This window comes from Protopterus annectens, chromosome 3.part0 (genome assembly GCF_019279795.1).
Source record: "Protopterus annectens isolate FY-2018-M chromosome 3.part0, PAN1.0, whole genome shotgun sequence".
NCBI lineage: Eukaryota > Metazoa > Chordata > Ceratodontiformes > Protopteridae > Protopterus > Protopterus annectens.
The window spans coordinates 587,476,115-587,490,452 of NC_056731.1; the positions used below are offsets into that span (position 1 = coordinate 587,476,115).

At 36.6% G+C, this 14,338-nt stretch overlaps 1 protein-coding gene across 1 annotated transcript in view; it reads left to right on the plus strand.

Moving 5' to 3' along the window:
* Positions 1–14,338, plus strand: part of EGFR (epidermal growth factor receptor) — a 1,653,396-nt gene that overhangs the window by 513,299 nt on the left and 1,125,759 nt on the right. The gene's annotated exons all lie outside the window — the stretch shown is intronic.

The following is a 14,338-nucleotide window of genomic DNA, read 5'->3' on the forward strand; positions in this document are numbered from 1 at the left end:
AGAATGTTTTACTTGATCATAAAATGTAAGATGGCAGAAAACTTAGACTGCCATTTTCAGCTAAGCTATTGTTAAAATGTTGTAAGTTCTGTTATCCACTCAGATAATACCCTTTCTACACTGACGACAATGATGCCAATGATGCCATGGCCCTAATATGTCTACATGCCAGGTAGAGTACTCTGCTACATAGTGTTTAGTTGTGTATGCTACACAAAACAACTGCATTACCAAACTAAAGGTACACTACAGGAGTAACATTCTCATTCTGACAACCATTTCACCTTGCCATACACATTCAGAACCTTTATGCCCAACTTTGCAGGATGGCTAGATGGTATAAGCTGCTGAGGTGTACTGCTCCATACTGCAACAGTAGTTATAAAATATGTTTTCATTAAAATTTTACTAAAATTGAACATTTTATACTGAACCTTGGATGTTTCATACTGTATACAACCAAGAAGAGTGTTCAGAGAGTTCATTTTTAACTGTAAAATTTGTAGTCCGTGTTTAATTTGCTAAGCATTTCCTCATAACATAACACAATTTTAAGAATTTTGTTCAGATTTGCAGAAAACCATCCTTGGGATCTCCGTTTATGACCAAGTAGAAAGGTGATTTCAGACAGGAAGCATTATTTCACAAAGCAACTGCAAACACACCTATGGAGACAGAATTGTACAGTGACATTTCACACTTCATGATGCAGTACCCTACAAGGAAGCGGTGCGTATCCGCTCCACCAGCCGGGGAAGGGGGAAAAGGAAATTGTCCGGAGAGATACAAGAACAACGAAGAAGAGCGAAAAAATAATAAATATTAATCATCTTTTTTTCAACTTGTCAACTAAAACCTTTACTGTGACTGCAGAAGGCATTTTAAATAGGGGTTTGTCTTTTATCCCTTCGAGGCGTAGCGTCATTTCTGACACTTTAATAGGTCTGCGTAAATTCTGCAGAAAGCTCTCCCTTAAAGTATTATTTAAGGACAATGCTGCCAACTCATTAACCAATTTTGGTGAAGATGCCGTCTGCAGAAAGAAGAGTGTCTTCATGCCTCCACTTATACACACTGTTGACATTTTTTTGAAAACTTGCGAACGTGACTTTTACTTGTATTATGATTGTCACAACAAAAAGAATAATTTTTTCAATCTAAATGTATCGGAAATGTCTGAATTAAGAAACCTGTGTAATGATCCTGGTCTTACTTTTAAGCCAGCAGATAAAGGTGGGGGTATAGTTGCGATGGACACTCCGTTCTATCGACAACTCATGTTAAATATGTTAAAAAACGATAAAGCCTATAAATTGATAGAGAAATCACAAGTAGTATCAATTGTGCACTATGTCTCTGATACCCTATATGACATGCTTATGACTCGGTCCATTGACAAATCCCTTTATGACTTCTTGACAATAGACTTTCCGTTGATACCAATTATCAAAGGCTTACCTAAGCTACATAAGGGTAAGGACCCACCCCCACTACGTCCTATTGTATCAGGTGATCACTGGGTAACACAAAATATATCATTATACATTCAAACAAAATTAGGACTATATGTTAAGAAAATACCAACAATATTATTAGACTCTTTTAGTTTATTGGATGATCTGAAATCAGATTTAGTGAAAGAGAATATTAAACAAGATACCATATTAGTAACTTTAGATATTGAAAGCCTTTTCACAAATATTCCCAATGAATATGGCATCAATGCCATAAGAACGCATATGACAGAGCTCAAGGTAGATAATATTGATGTGATGAATATATGTTGCATGCTAGATCTGGTCCTTAACAATAATATTTTTCTTTATGAAGAACAGGTATATGCACAAACATGGGGGGTGGCCATGGGCACCCCCTGTGCAAATGCATATGCCAATCTTGTTGTATTAGAGTGGGAAAAAGAATTTATATTCAGTGATTCTAGATTTAAGCATGTCGTCTTGTATAGACGCTTTATTGACGACATTCTAATTCTGTGGAATGGTGGAGAAGCCACCCTGACTGCATTTATTAATTATATGAATAGTACCACTTCTTTCTTTCACTTTACCTGTGAATCGTCTAAGCTTACTATTGATTTTTTGGATCTTACCATTAAGAAAAATATTGAATGTGATCTAATAACAACACTTCACAGAAAAGATTGCTGGAAGAATGGTATACTCCATTTTAACAGCTTACATCCACGTCATATTTTTACTAATGTAGTGAGAAATCAATTCAATAGAATTATGAAAATATGTAGCGATCGTTCTGATGCATTGAAGTTGCTTGATACTCAGAAAGATTATTTCCTAGCTAGGGGTTACCCTTTGAAATTAATAGACGATGTGTTGAACTCTATCATACACAACACAACACCTCAACAAAAATCTTTTAGCTACAAAGCAAAGAGAAATTTTTCACGTAAAATACAATATGATATTAAATATACAAGTGATATTTTGCCTTTAACTAATATAGTAAAAAACAATTGGAAAATTCTATTATCAGATTTGACGGTGTCAGAACTGATAGATGTTAAACCTTCTTTTAGATATATGAACTGTTTGAATCTGAAAAGACTACTATGCAAGGAAAAACTTAATATTACACCTATTGACATCAGATCACAGTGGAAAACAGGAACTTTCCCTTGCGGGAAATGTTCGCTCTGTGGGTTTATTGTTAAGAGAACTAGTACTAATACTTTAGGTGTTGAGCTGAATGCAAAATGTATGTTTTATGCAACTTGTACTACTAGAAATGTTATTTATCTAGCTACTTGTAACTCCTGCAATTGTTATTATGTGGGCCTAACTTCGCGTAGATTAAGAGACAGAATTTATAATCACATCTACGAGATAAGAAGGAATAGTAATACCAATGCACTGGCCATACATTGTAATACCCATCCCCAGCATAACTTTGCCTTTCAAGTACTCCAAGTAGTGCATGCAAATAGAAGGGAAGGTGACCTTAACAATACTTTGGAAACCTTTGAGCTTAGATGGATCTTACAACTAAAGGCTCATATACCGCCAGGTCTAAATACAGTTGTCAACCTTCGACCTGTCTTATCAGGTCCTACCTGATTTTATTTTACTATTATCAATGTACATATCTTCATAGATTAATTAAAGACAACATAACGTTAGCTAATATGTTGAGGCAAATGTTACTGTACATGATTTTATTCATGAATTGGAAATATGAACCTTATGTCATAATTATATTTGACATAAGCCATCCTGATTCCATCAGCTCTGCTGCTCTAAACATCTAATCAGATAGTCTCATATTACATTCTTTTATTTTTATCTTTATTTTCATCTTGATATTTTTACATGTTTCATCTTATGAAAACTTTGTTTTTTCAGTGATTATCAGCAATATTATTTTGGTATTATTTTCTGCAACTATTTACAATGCGAAAATCATTTTACACTGTAGGTACAGAGTCTTTTATGCACCATACACTTTTTGCGATCATGTCTAATGCGAATCCTTTCAATTCTTACAATGTCTATGCTATTGGCGCTGAGTTCATTTACTATTTTGCTATCTTGTTCCATGATTAGCATTATAGTCCCATTGACTTAGACATATAAATTTTTTATATAGGTCTGTATACTTTCTGTTCTAAGTGAGAATACTTATAGGGAGTATTTTTGGATATGTCTCCTTGCTTAGATATAATAAAATGAATTATGTTATGTTTTAGGCAAATTAATTTCTGTAAGATGCTCCGTATTCGTTTTTGTTTTTGTTATGTACTAATTATATGTTTGTTAACTATTGGTTTGCGTGCTTATTATAGCACAATTTGATATATAATAATATGCCAGAAGCGTATCTGTTTAAATGTTAAAAATAAACCTTGCATACCGATTTTATGTATGTTTGTTTGTTAGCCATTAGTTGGTGTACTCTATATAACGTAATTTGGCACATAATAATATGATAGATTTGTGTCTGTTAAAAATTTCATATACAAAAATAAATATGAACTAGAATAATACCATAATAATAATGGAGCTATTTAATATTTTTGTTTTCAACTTAATTATTATTATTATGATAGTATTTTACATTTATTAAAAACCAAAAACTATAAATTAATACGAGTTTTCCTCAGCTTTTAGTCAGCGCTGTTAAAATCCAAAGCGCTATTTCATGCTGTTACTAATTAATTTTTTAGATGAATGATACTTTATGACTGATGTATATCTTTATTTGTATATTTTTATACATTTCCTATGCATTGTCTTTGTATTTTTACATTTTTATATATTTATACCATATAGTGCAACCACTTCGTGGTAAATGAAAGTTGTGATATATTTTTACTTTGCTGGCATTATTTCTATGCTATGGCGTTTCTACATAATTATTCTGGCTATACCTCCAGCCATATATGGGCAACATTTCCTGATTTATGAAGCCCTGAGCTAATGGTTTGCTGGCCCTTAATTGTTTGATTGTGTTTATTGTAGAATTAATTAATAACGGAAACCCTAGTATCAGGCTTTCTAAATATGGGCATAGCTTCCTAGAAGCGCTCATTAAAAATTTCATTACTACCTAGATGGCTACGGTGTTAATATTTTATTTTAGTTTATTTTATGTTAATTTTCTTCTAAAAAGACATCTGTTTAATGAACATTAACACTATTTACATCTCCATTTTGCATTTGGGTGCTATTGAATGATGATCAGGCTGCTTGTATTCAATCATGTTAGACTGCTTGTGATGTTAATGTTGAATCTTTATTCTATGCAAACAAGCATTTTGGTTTGCTGACTTAATGATTGTTTCAATTACTTAATTGAAAGACAATTTATTAGTATAAAAGCACCTACTTGGCTTTGTAATTTGTAACCTGAGGAAGCGCAATTTACATTGCGTGAAAGCGCTTGTTTTTTGGTCCATAATAAATTCATTTTATTTTTATTTTCGTGGTGGTTTCTACATTTCTTCAGTTCTTCATGATGCAGTCCCACTAACATGGGTATTCTGAAATGTGTCGGGATGTTGCCTTGTATCAAAACTTAGTATGTGCTTTACTCATTAACTTCTATGTGCTGTGGAATGCCACACCTGAAAAGCTTACATACATCCTTGCATTTCAGTACGTTTTCCAAAAAATCAAGTTAAAAAGCATAAACCAAACAAATGCAAATATGAATAGTAAATGCTATGAAAAAGGTACTAACAGCAGCATTATTACTTATCTTTACAGGGGTTGGGTGTTGGTATAATAGTTATGGTGTTTACCCCCACAGACAAGAAGTACAGGGTTTGATTCTCACTGTTGAACGGGAAATTGGCTAAACTTAAATTAGCCCCAAGGGCAGCTAGCCTGGTACTTATCTGTGAGTAATACTACTGGTCAATATGTTTACAGTCCTTATACTGATCTTGTAATGCATCAGAACACACAATACTAGCATTACATTTTTCCATAAAGATAAAGTTTCACAAACAAATTGTCACCAAGAAATTCCTTTCTGATTACATATGTCTAGAGAAATTTACAGAACCACAATAAACTATTTTTATACAAATAACAATATAAATAAAACTGGATATCTCTCGATGTACAATTTACTTTGCAGATATCAATGATTGTTTTCTTCATCACCTAAAGTTTCACCTGATGCCCTGCAATTGTTTGCAAGTGTCTTGGTTCTAAAACTGTTAATGTACTTGTGTAAGCATCGCAATCTTTAAAAAATGGCCAACATCTCCAGGCAACTGTAGGGGGTTTTACCTAATTAACTTAGTTCTACCCCTCCATGGGCTTACTGAGCGCATTCTCTGGTAGGTGGGGCCAGTAGCATCACCACAATTCCCTACATGCTCTTGGACATATTTCAGGTCATCTTGCAGACCCCAGGCACTGCCTGATGATCTGCTGCACCTAATAAGGTCTGACATGACTGGACATCAGTGCAGCCATGGAGTAGTCAACCTGCATGCCCCCACTGTGAAGCCTGAGCTGACATTAGCAATTTATTCTCACTTCCCTCTTCTGCTGGTTTCTCCTGGGATATCCGGATTGCTGCTAGGACTTCATTTTGCTATGGTTGTAGTTTCCTTATGTAGAAACATTTGTGTGCAGTTTACATCCTATCACATAGTAAAGTTAAATGTGGCCTTTAGGATGGGGGATAAGTGTGTGTGTGTGTGTGTGTGTGTGTGTGTACATGCGTATGTATGCATGCATTTGTTTGTGCTTGTATCAGGTCAACTAAATATAAATAACTCATAGTATCACATGCTTAAGATTTCAGTGCCTCAAACATTAATAATAATAATAGTAACAACTAACATTGTTACTAGACTTCAGCGTGAATTAAAAACACTCAGGAATAATTAAATGTATGCTAGTTCACTGAATGCATTTGACCAGAAATAGACTCATCACTTATATAAATTCAGGGAAAAGGACCTTTTGTAAAAAAACAAGTACACAACATTTCACAATAAAACTGCTGTAAAGTAGCTTTATTTTCTTTATGACACTTTATTAATGAAGCTAACTGAATTTGTTATCAGTTTTTAAGTATGGGAAGTAGAGAAATGAGAGCTTTGTTGTAACTAGACACAAAGATTCAGGATGACTATATGAAAATTTAGTTTTCATTTCAGAATTAGCATTTTCAATTAACTGTAGTCATGAAAGGTCATTTGATGTGTGAATTGTCATATAACTAGCATAAGAGAAGTATTTCATGCATAAAACAAAGGCAGTTTCTTACAAATTTTAGATCCAGTGCTTAATATTCCTGAATAAGGAAACGTGTGCAGCTTAAATTTAAAGTATTTCTAATATGCACAGAGGAGAGTAATAGTTTAAAACTAAGAATGTTTTCTGCTTTGCAAAAAAGTGTGTGCACCTTATGCAAACAGTTTATGTAAATTTAAATGGAAAATATAGGAACGCTAATGTGTTGCTCATGCGTTGTACAAATACAGCAGCTGAAGACACCTTGGCACAAGATACGCACTGCATCTTTATTTCTGGTTTTAATCTTAATGTGTACTGCAGAAGTGGTGTGTGTATATAGTTATTTTAAAACTTACATAAATCTTTATACAAACACTTGTGCATTCATAACTTTTTAATCAGGGGCATTTTAAGAGGCTATATTGATTGCACTGTCTTTAACTTTTTGTCTCTCAAAGAAGAGCTACGTTTTAAAATAAACAAAAACACACTATTGACTGGTAGTTACTCTAGATTCAAAATTCTCAACTGAACATATTAAATCCAGGTTAAATGGTACCTACGTACTGTGTGTGCATGTGAATATATGAAAAAAAAAAAAAAAATATATATATATATATATATATATATATATATATATATATAAAATATAGATTTTTTTTTTTTTTTTTTTTTAACTCTGAACCATGGAAAAATACAGACAGCGTCTGTGATGATTTTTTCTGCAGATACATGCACTGGCTTTTGTTTTAAACCATACATGGATGCCAGGAACGTGTTACTGCTGGTACCTTACTTGTTACTGCATTGTATGTTCTCACATACGTGCTGAAAATGCTACCTGACAAAGCAAAATTTGATGACCAAATATGCAAAACAGAAAATCCTACTGCATGCATCTGATACAGTGTAATCCAATCTTTACAGCAGATATGAATCCCACTCTCGAGTGTTTACGTAGCAAATATTAGAAAACTGTTAAGTATGACATATCAGCTGTGAAGTACATTTGACTAGAAAAGAAGTGTGGGTATTAGAAAATGTAGGCTGTTGGATCTATTTCTTGAGAAGCTTAGGGTGACTTTTGTGGCTTACTTGATTTATTTATAATACATGAACTTTGAGTATGTTGTAAACGTCATCTGCAGTATAGGGCCTACACTGAAAGTTAATGAGTCTGTGTTTATTTGCCTTGTTGAATGGCAGTCAGCTACCGACCTTTCATAATGCATCTGACAGGCCCTGGAAGATAATGCCTCAATATAGCATTTGATCAGATTTCTGTTAACAATGCCTTATAGACTTGGATATTTCATTGTGTTCGACATAAGAAAACTCAGTAGAATATGATCTTTAATTGCCTAAGATCACAGTGTTAGGAATGTTACTGAAAATGCTGTGCTTAAAGTAATTTCACAGCACTTTTAATTTACTTGTTTTATTTTGCTCTTGTTTACAGTGTTTGTCTTCATGGGATTAGTCAAAAACTCATTTTCTGCAGTGACCTAGAGTGAAAAGCTCCAAAATATCACTTTAGTGTTTCCTTGAACCATACTTCTGAGAAAGAAGTGTAGGTAGTCACTTGAACATTCCTTGATATTCTTTATATTTACATTTTTCAGTGTGAAAAAATAGGAGCCCACATAAAGTAAATAGGTCAATGTCTGAATGACACATTGTTTTAGGTAGTAGAAGACTGAGGGGTGTAAAAAGCTTTAATTAAATGAGTCTCTGTAGTGCATTATAGACTCTGTATATAACAACATCAGGCATGGATTCCTTTACCACAATTATTCTTTCTCATGTGAAATATTTGAATGTAGACAAAGCTGATTCAGTGGCATATGTATGCATAATTATTGCTGTTTACTTCTCTGATGTATTAGAAATAGCTGAGTATAATGATCATCATTTTAAGGTTTGAATATTCTTCATTTTAACTAACAATATTATGCCTTGTGAACAGAGGCATGCACAGCCATTAATTCAGCTACTCTTTATAGAACCTGAAGTGCATTATAGTCTCGGTACTTATTTGAAAAAACAAATCATGTGTGAAAGTGCTTGTGATATTATTTGCTATTTTTTCCTAATAATGTGTGTGTTCTGTATTGTTTATGATTCACAATTTTTTTGATATTTGACTTTTTGAGAGTGTACCTAGTTTTCTCCTGTTTGAAGAGTTTGTTTCAACATCTAAATCTGGATTAATGAACAGTCTCATTTTTTAAAATCATACAAGTGCATATACAATACTTTATTTAAAACAGACATACAGTACATTTTTTTTTTTGAAAACAAGAATATAAATAATTTTGTGTAACAAAAATATGTACATACCCGTTGTTGCTATGCAGACAGGGATAATGAGCCGGGTCCAACAACTCACTTCACTTCTTCAGTAAGTTCATTTGCATGTTAAGTTTTATTGCTTAATTTGAACTAATGTGAATTATGATAAGTGAAAGGTTACTTCATTTGTTTACACAAAATAGATATTTAATAACGAATCTACTAATTCTTTTACTTTGCAGTACAGTGATATGGTTGGATTGTAATCGGAACAAAGCAACCTTGCAGTTAACTATTATTGTATGCTAAGGGTTTTTATCTGCTTTGCCTGTAAACAGTCTTCACTCTACCCTGTATGTGTTATAACTATATTGGCAGTGATTCCTAATGAATTACATCTAAAGTAGATTCCAGACGTGTATTTATTGTAGAAAGTTTGTATGCGACTGGCTATCCTTACAGTGTAACAACATATTAGTTGACCTCTGTTCAGAACCTTACATTTATCTTAATTCACATAATGAGCTTTACTACAGGATGAATCCTCATTTATCCTACTCTGGATTATATCTACAAATGAGACTCCAGCAACAGTTTTAGTATGGTTCACCAAGGGCAAGTTCTAGCATTGTAGGTAAATTCATAGCTTTCCTCAGAGGGAGCGAGAACAAAAGCATGATACCTCAGTGACTAATGCTCATTAGCTTACATTACCACAATCTTAAACATCCATGATGCGGAGTATTATTTCAGGAAACAAAATATTTTAATAGCTCTGCTGAATCAGTAGGCTCACAATAGTATCAATTTTGTGCAGCTCCAGTAAAATTCAGCAGAGAATTCTCCAGATGTAAATTGCCCATTTACAAATGACCCCACAGTACCTCCTAGAAACAAAACATAAAACATTGTTTCTGCAGGTTGGCAAAATCTTCTGTACCAATTTGTGGAGAATTTTGATTCCATAATCATTGCTGGAGCCTTCCTGTGTCCTGACAGAGTGCTCTTCAAACTATCTGGAGATATACAGAGCTGAGTATATTTTTCTGGCACTTCAGAGTTGTGTACTGTTAATTGTTCTTTGACTAATTTTATATCATTGCTGGCTGACTTCAGAGTTGTGCACTATTTTTGCTTCACTGTCTAGTTTTTCAGATCTCTGCTGAAGGTGTTGGTTTTCCCATATCCACCCTCCCTATTCCTGTGTTGTTTAAATTTGGAGGCTTTTGCAGTTGCCCGCCCCCACTGTAGATTTGATCTGGAACACTCCCCCCAGTCCCATCTCTTTACCCCATTCCACCTAATAAACTCCTTCTGCACTTGTTTTTAGTCATTTTTAATTTATTTAATTGCATTTTTTAAACTGCTTGGTCTAACATTGCTACATACTCAAGTGTGCTAGCTTGCACTGCATTTGAATTGTTTTTACTGCTGTTTTAGCTACTTTTCAGTATGTGTGTGTGTATATATATATATATATATGTAAAAAAAAAAAAAACTTTCCTGTAACTAGTGTAGTCCAGATTCAGATTTGCTGTATCCAGGACTGTATGTAAGCTTCTGGCCCCCCCCCCCAAGCTTTCTGTGTTGGAGGGAAGCCTTCTAGCTTATCAGAGGGAGTGGTAAGCACTAGGTAACCTATCTACCACATAAGGAGTGGTTCTGGCCCAGAAATTGTAGTTATTGGCCGTTTGTGCAGTTTTTCCATCTCTCTCAACTTTCTGACTTGTTTACTCTTTCTTGTAACTTTTAGTCCAGATACAGATTCTTAGTTTTAGCACTTGAATTTGCTTATTCGTGATCAGCACTTGTCCAGAACTTGTAAGCACTAAATAACTTACTAATTACTACAGCACTCAATCTTCCTCATTACCTAGAGGAAAACGGTTTTGGTACTTACTTTCCTCATTTGCTTAGAGAAAAACAGATCTTGTACTCACTTTCCTCACTTATCTAGAGGAAAATAGTTTTTTATTTAGGCATGTCCAAGGGTCAGCTCCCAGTGTTCTCTACTGTTTATCTGATGAATCTGGGCATCTTGGGACAATGTACAAATTGTCTCATGTACACAGACAACCCTCTCCTCCTATCACCCAACACTACAACCTGTGAGAAATGCACTTATCTAGCCAAACTTGAGGTAAAGCTCTCTCCAATCAAGACTGAACTTGACAGCCTCTCAATAATAATCTGCTCAAGCAACAGAGACCTCCAAAGCAGAAATGCAAGCAAACTCCACCCCCAACACAACCCAAATGACACATAGCCCGCAGACTCAGTGTGCCACTCAACCACAGCCAATAAGGCAAAACAACGTACCCAACACACTAGCCATAGGTGACTCTATAGTCAGGCACACTGATGTCCCACTCACCAGGCTAAACAAGGAGAAGGTTACTGTCAGCTGCTTGTTGGGTGCCAGGATCCGCCACATAACCCACGCACTCAGGTCACTCCACAAGTACAAATATGACTCTGTCATTGAACTTGTTGGTGTGAACAACCTGAGACGTACCTCCCTGGACTACATGAAAAGAGACATGGAAGAGCTCTCCGATCTTGTATCTCAGGCAGGTATGACCCTAGCCTTGGTGCCATTCTAAAGGGATCCAGTATCTGTCTGTCTGGGATGATGCTTTGCCAGAGATGGTCTGCACCTGTCACCCCTCAGATTCCGGATACGCTCCGCTGAGAGATACCGGTGAGAGCACCGCTGCACTACTAGGCTATAACTCGTACCACACTTTTCGGCCATGTAACCTGGACCAGAACACCAAAGGTGGAAGTGTGTCCATACTCATTAAGGATATCCACACCTCCAGGCTAGTTGCTCAACATAATGCAGCCGAGGTTATCCAAGTGCAACTAACTCTGGGCAAAACTGCAATCCAAATTGTAGCTTGCTACAGATCACCCACCATGCCCCAGTATTCCCACTCCTCTTTTCTTGATGTACTGGAAAATATTAAGGTTCAACCAAACACCCTAATAATGGCCGATTTCACCTACCCCACCATTAACTGGGAAAACTACTCATGTACCAACTCCTTCGCTCAATGCTTTCTGGAATTCATAAACTCCAATGCTCTGGATCAACTTATCCACAACCCCCACCAGGGGCAACAATGTCCTAGATCTAGTCATTACCAACATGAGTGACTGGTGTTCCACACCTGAAGTCAACGCCTCATTGGTCCGATCCGACCATAAGCTAATTACCCTAGATATCCACATCCTGCCCCCACCCCCCATTAAGGAAACCATGGTAAAAAATTTCTCCAAAGCCAACTTCATGCTTCTTAAGACTGAAGTGGTGAACTTCATGACACCTATGCAGATGGACAATACAGTTAAGGCTACTGAATCCTACACAATTGCACTTTATAAGCACTTACAGGAGTGCATGGATTGTGCTATCCCAAACAGAACCAAGACATTATCCTCCAATAAAAGGAAGCCAATCTGGTGGTCCCTTGCCATAAACCAACTGTACAGCAGAAGGAAGAAACTGTTGCAAAAGAGAGAAGAGAGTAAAATCCCATGAGTGGAGGAGCTCCCTGGTCAGCCTCAGCTAAAATCCTCCAAAGCTAGTTAGGAAAACAAAATCATCACTAATTTTAAAGACAACCACAAAGCATTCTATAGCTATGTCAAGAATCTCAATGGCAACACTCAGATCTGCTCTGAGTTACAGCACAATGACACTAAATATACAGACCCAACTGATATTGCCAACATCCTGGCAGATAGGTTCAGTGCTAACTTTACCCCCCTCTCACCCCCTAAAGAGCCCATCTCTATATTGGAAGAATGCAAAGTTCCTGTAATTATGGCTACACAGGTAAAAACCACACTCTCCAAAGGCAGGAACACAGCATCCATGGGACCAGACAACATCCCAGGCTGCGTTCTACACGAACTACAGAACGAACTGGCACCCCACTTAAGTACCATGTTCAATCATAGCTTCAGCTCAGGCGTTGTGCCTGCTGAATGGCGCACAGCGACTATTATCCCACTCCACAAGGGGGGAGCCACCACGGACCCCGGGAACTACTGCCCCATTAGTCTGACGAGCCTGGTCTACAAGTCCATGGAACGTATCATCATGGAACTTATAAACAAAGACATTGGTAATCTCCAAACTCTGGACCCCACCCAGTTCAGGTTTGTAAAAGGCAGATCATGTCTCCTAAACCTGATAGACTTCTTTGAAGCAGTCACCAAAGCCGTAGACAAGGGTAAGGTGGTTCACACAGTCTATCTAGATCTTGCCACGGCTTTCGACACCATCTTCCACTCTGGAATTATAGATAAACTCACTAAACTAGGTATAAATCCCTATGTCACAAAATGGGTTGCCAACTGGCTCACTGACAGAACCCATACTGTAAAAGTAGCAGACTCCAAATCCAACTTCAGACCAGTGACAAGTGGAGTACCACAGGGTTCAGTCCTGGGTCCTCTCCTGTTAGCCTGTACTTCTGAGAAGTAGATACCAAACACAGAAGGTCTTTGGCTAACAAAGTTCACAGATGTCTGCAAACTAGGAGCCATAATTGAATCTCCTAACGATGTGGACATCCTACAAAAGGGCCTCACCGAGACAGATGCCTGATGTCAAAGCCATGGCCTCAAGCTCAATGCCAAAAAGTGCATTGTCATCCCCTTTAGTAAAAACTCTGTACCCATGAACTACAACATAGGCAGTAGTATACTTAACACCGAAAGTGTGATAAGAGACCTTGGGACACAGGTGGACAGTAGTCTCTCCTTTGATAATCACATTGCCACAGTAGTCAGGAAATCCTTCTACGTGGCACACCTCATCACAAAAGGTTTCTTATCCAGAAAAAGAGAGGTCATTGTTCCCCTCTACTCATTACTCATTAAACCCATTATAGAGTACAACTCCCCTTTTGGTATGTACCTCACAAGACATCTACAACAACTGGAAAGGCCACAGAAATACCTCACAAAGAGGATTACCGGCCTCAAACAGATTCCGTCTGCAGACAGTCTCAAAAAACTCCAGCTTTACTCCATCACATATCGCCTACTCAGAGGTGATCTCTGCCTAACATACAAAGCTATGTCAAACCCAGACATGCTCCACTTAAATAAATCCCAATCCCTCCGAGCTACACGCTCTAGGGACCTAAACCTTGTTACCACAATAAACAGAACATGCCGGAGGGATAGATTCCTGTCCCAGAGACTTCCCATACTCTGGAATAAACTGCCTATCTATATCAAACAAAGCTCCTCATTAGCACTCTTCAAGAAAAATCTTGATGATTGGATGGGAAATAGGA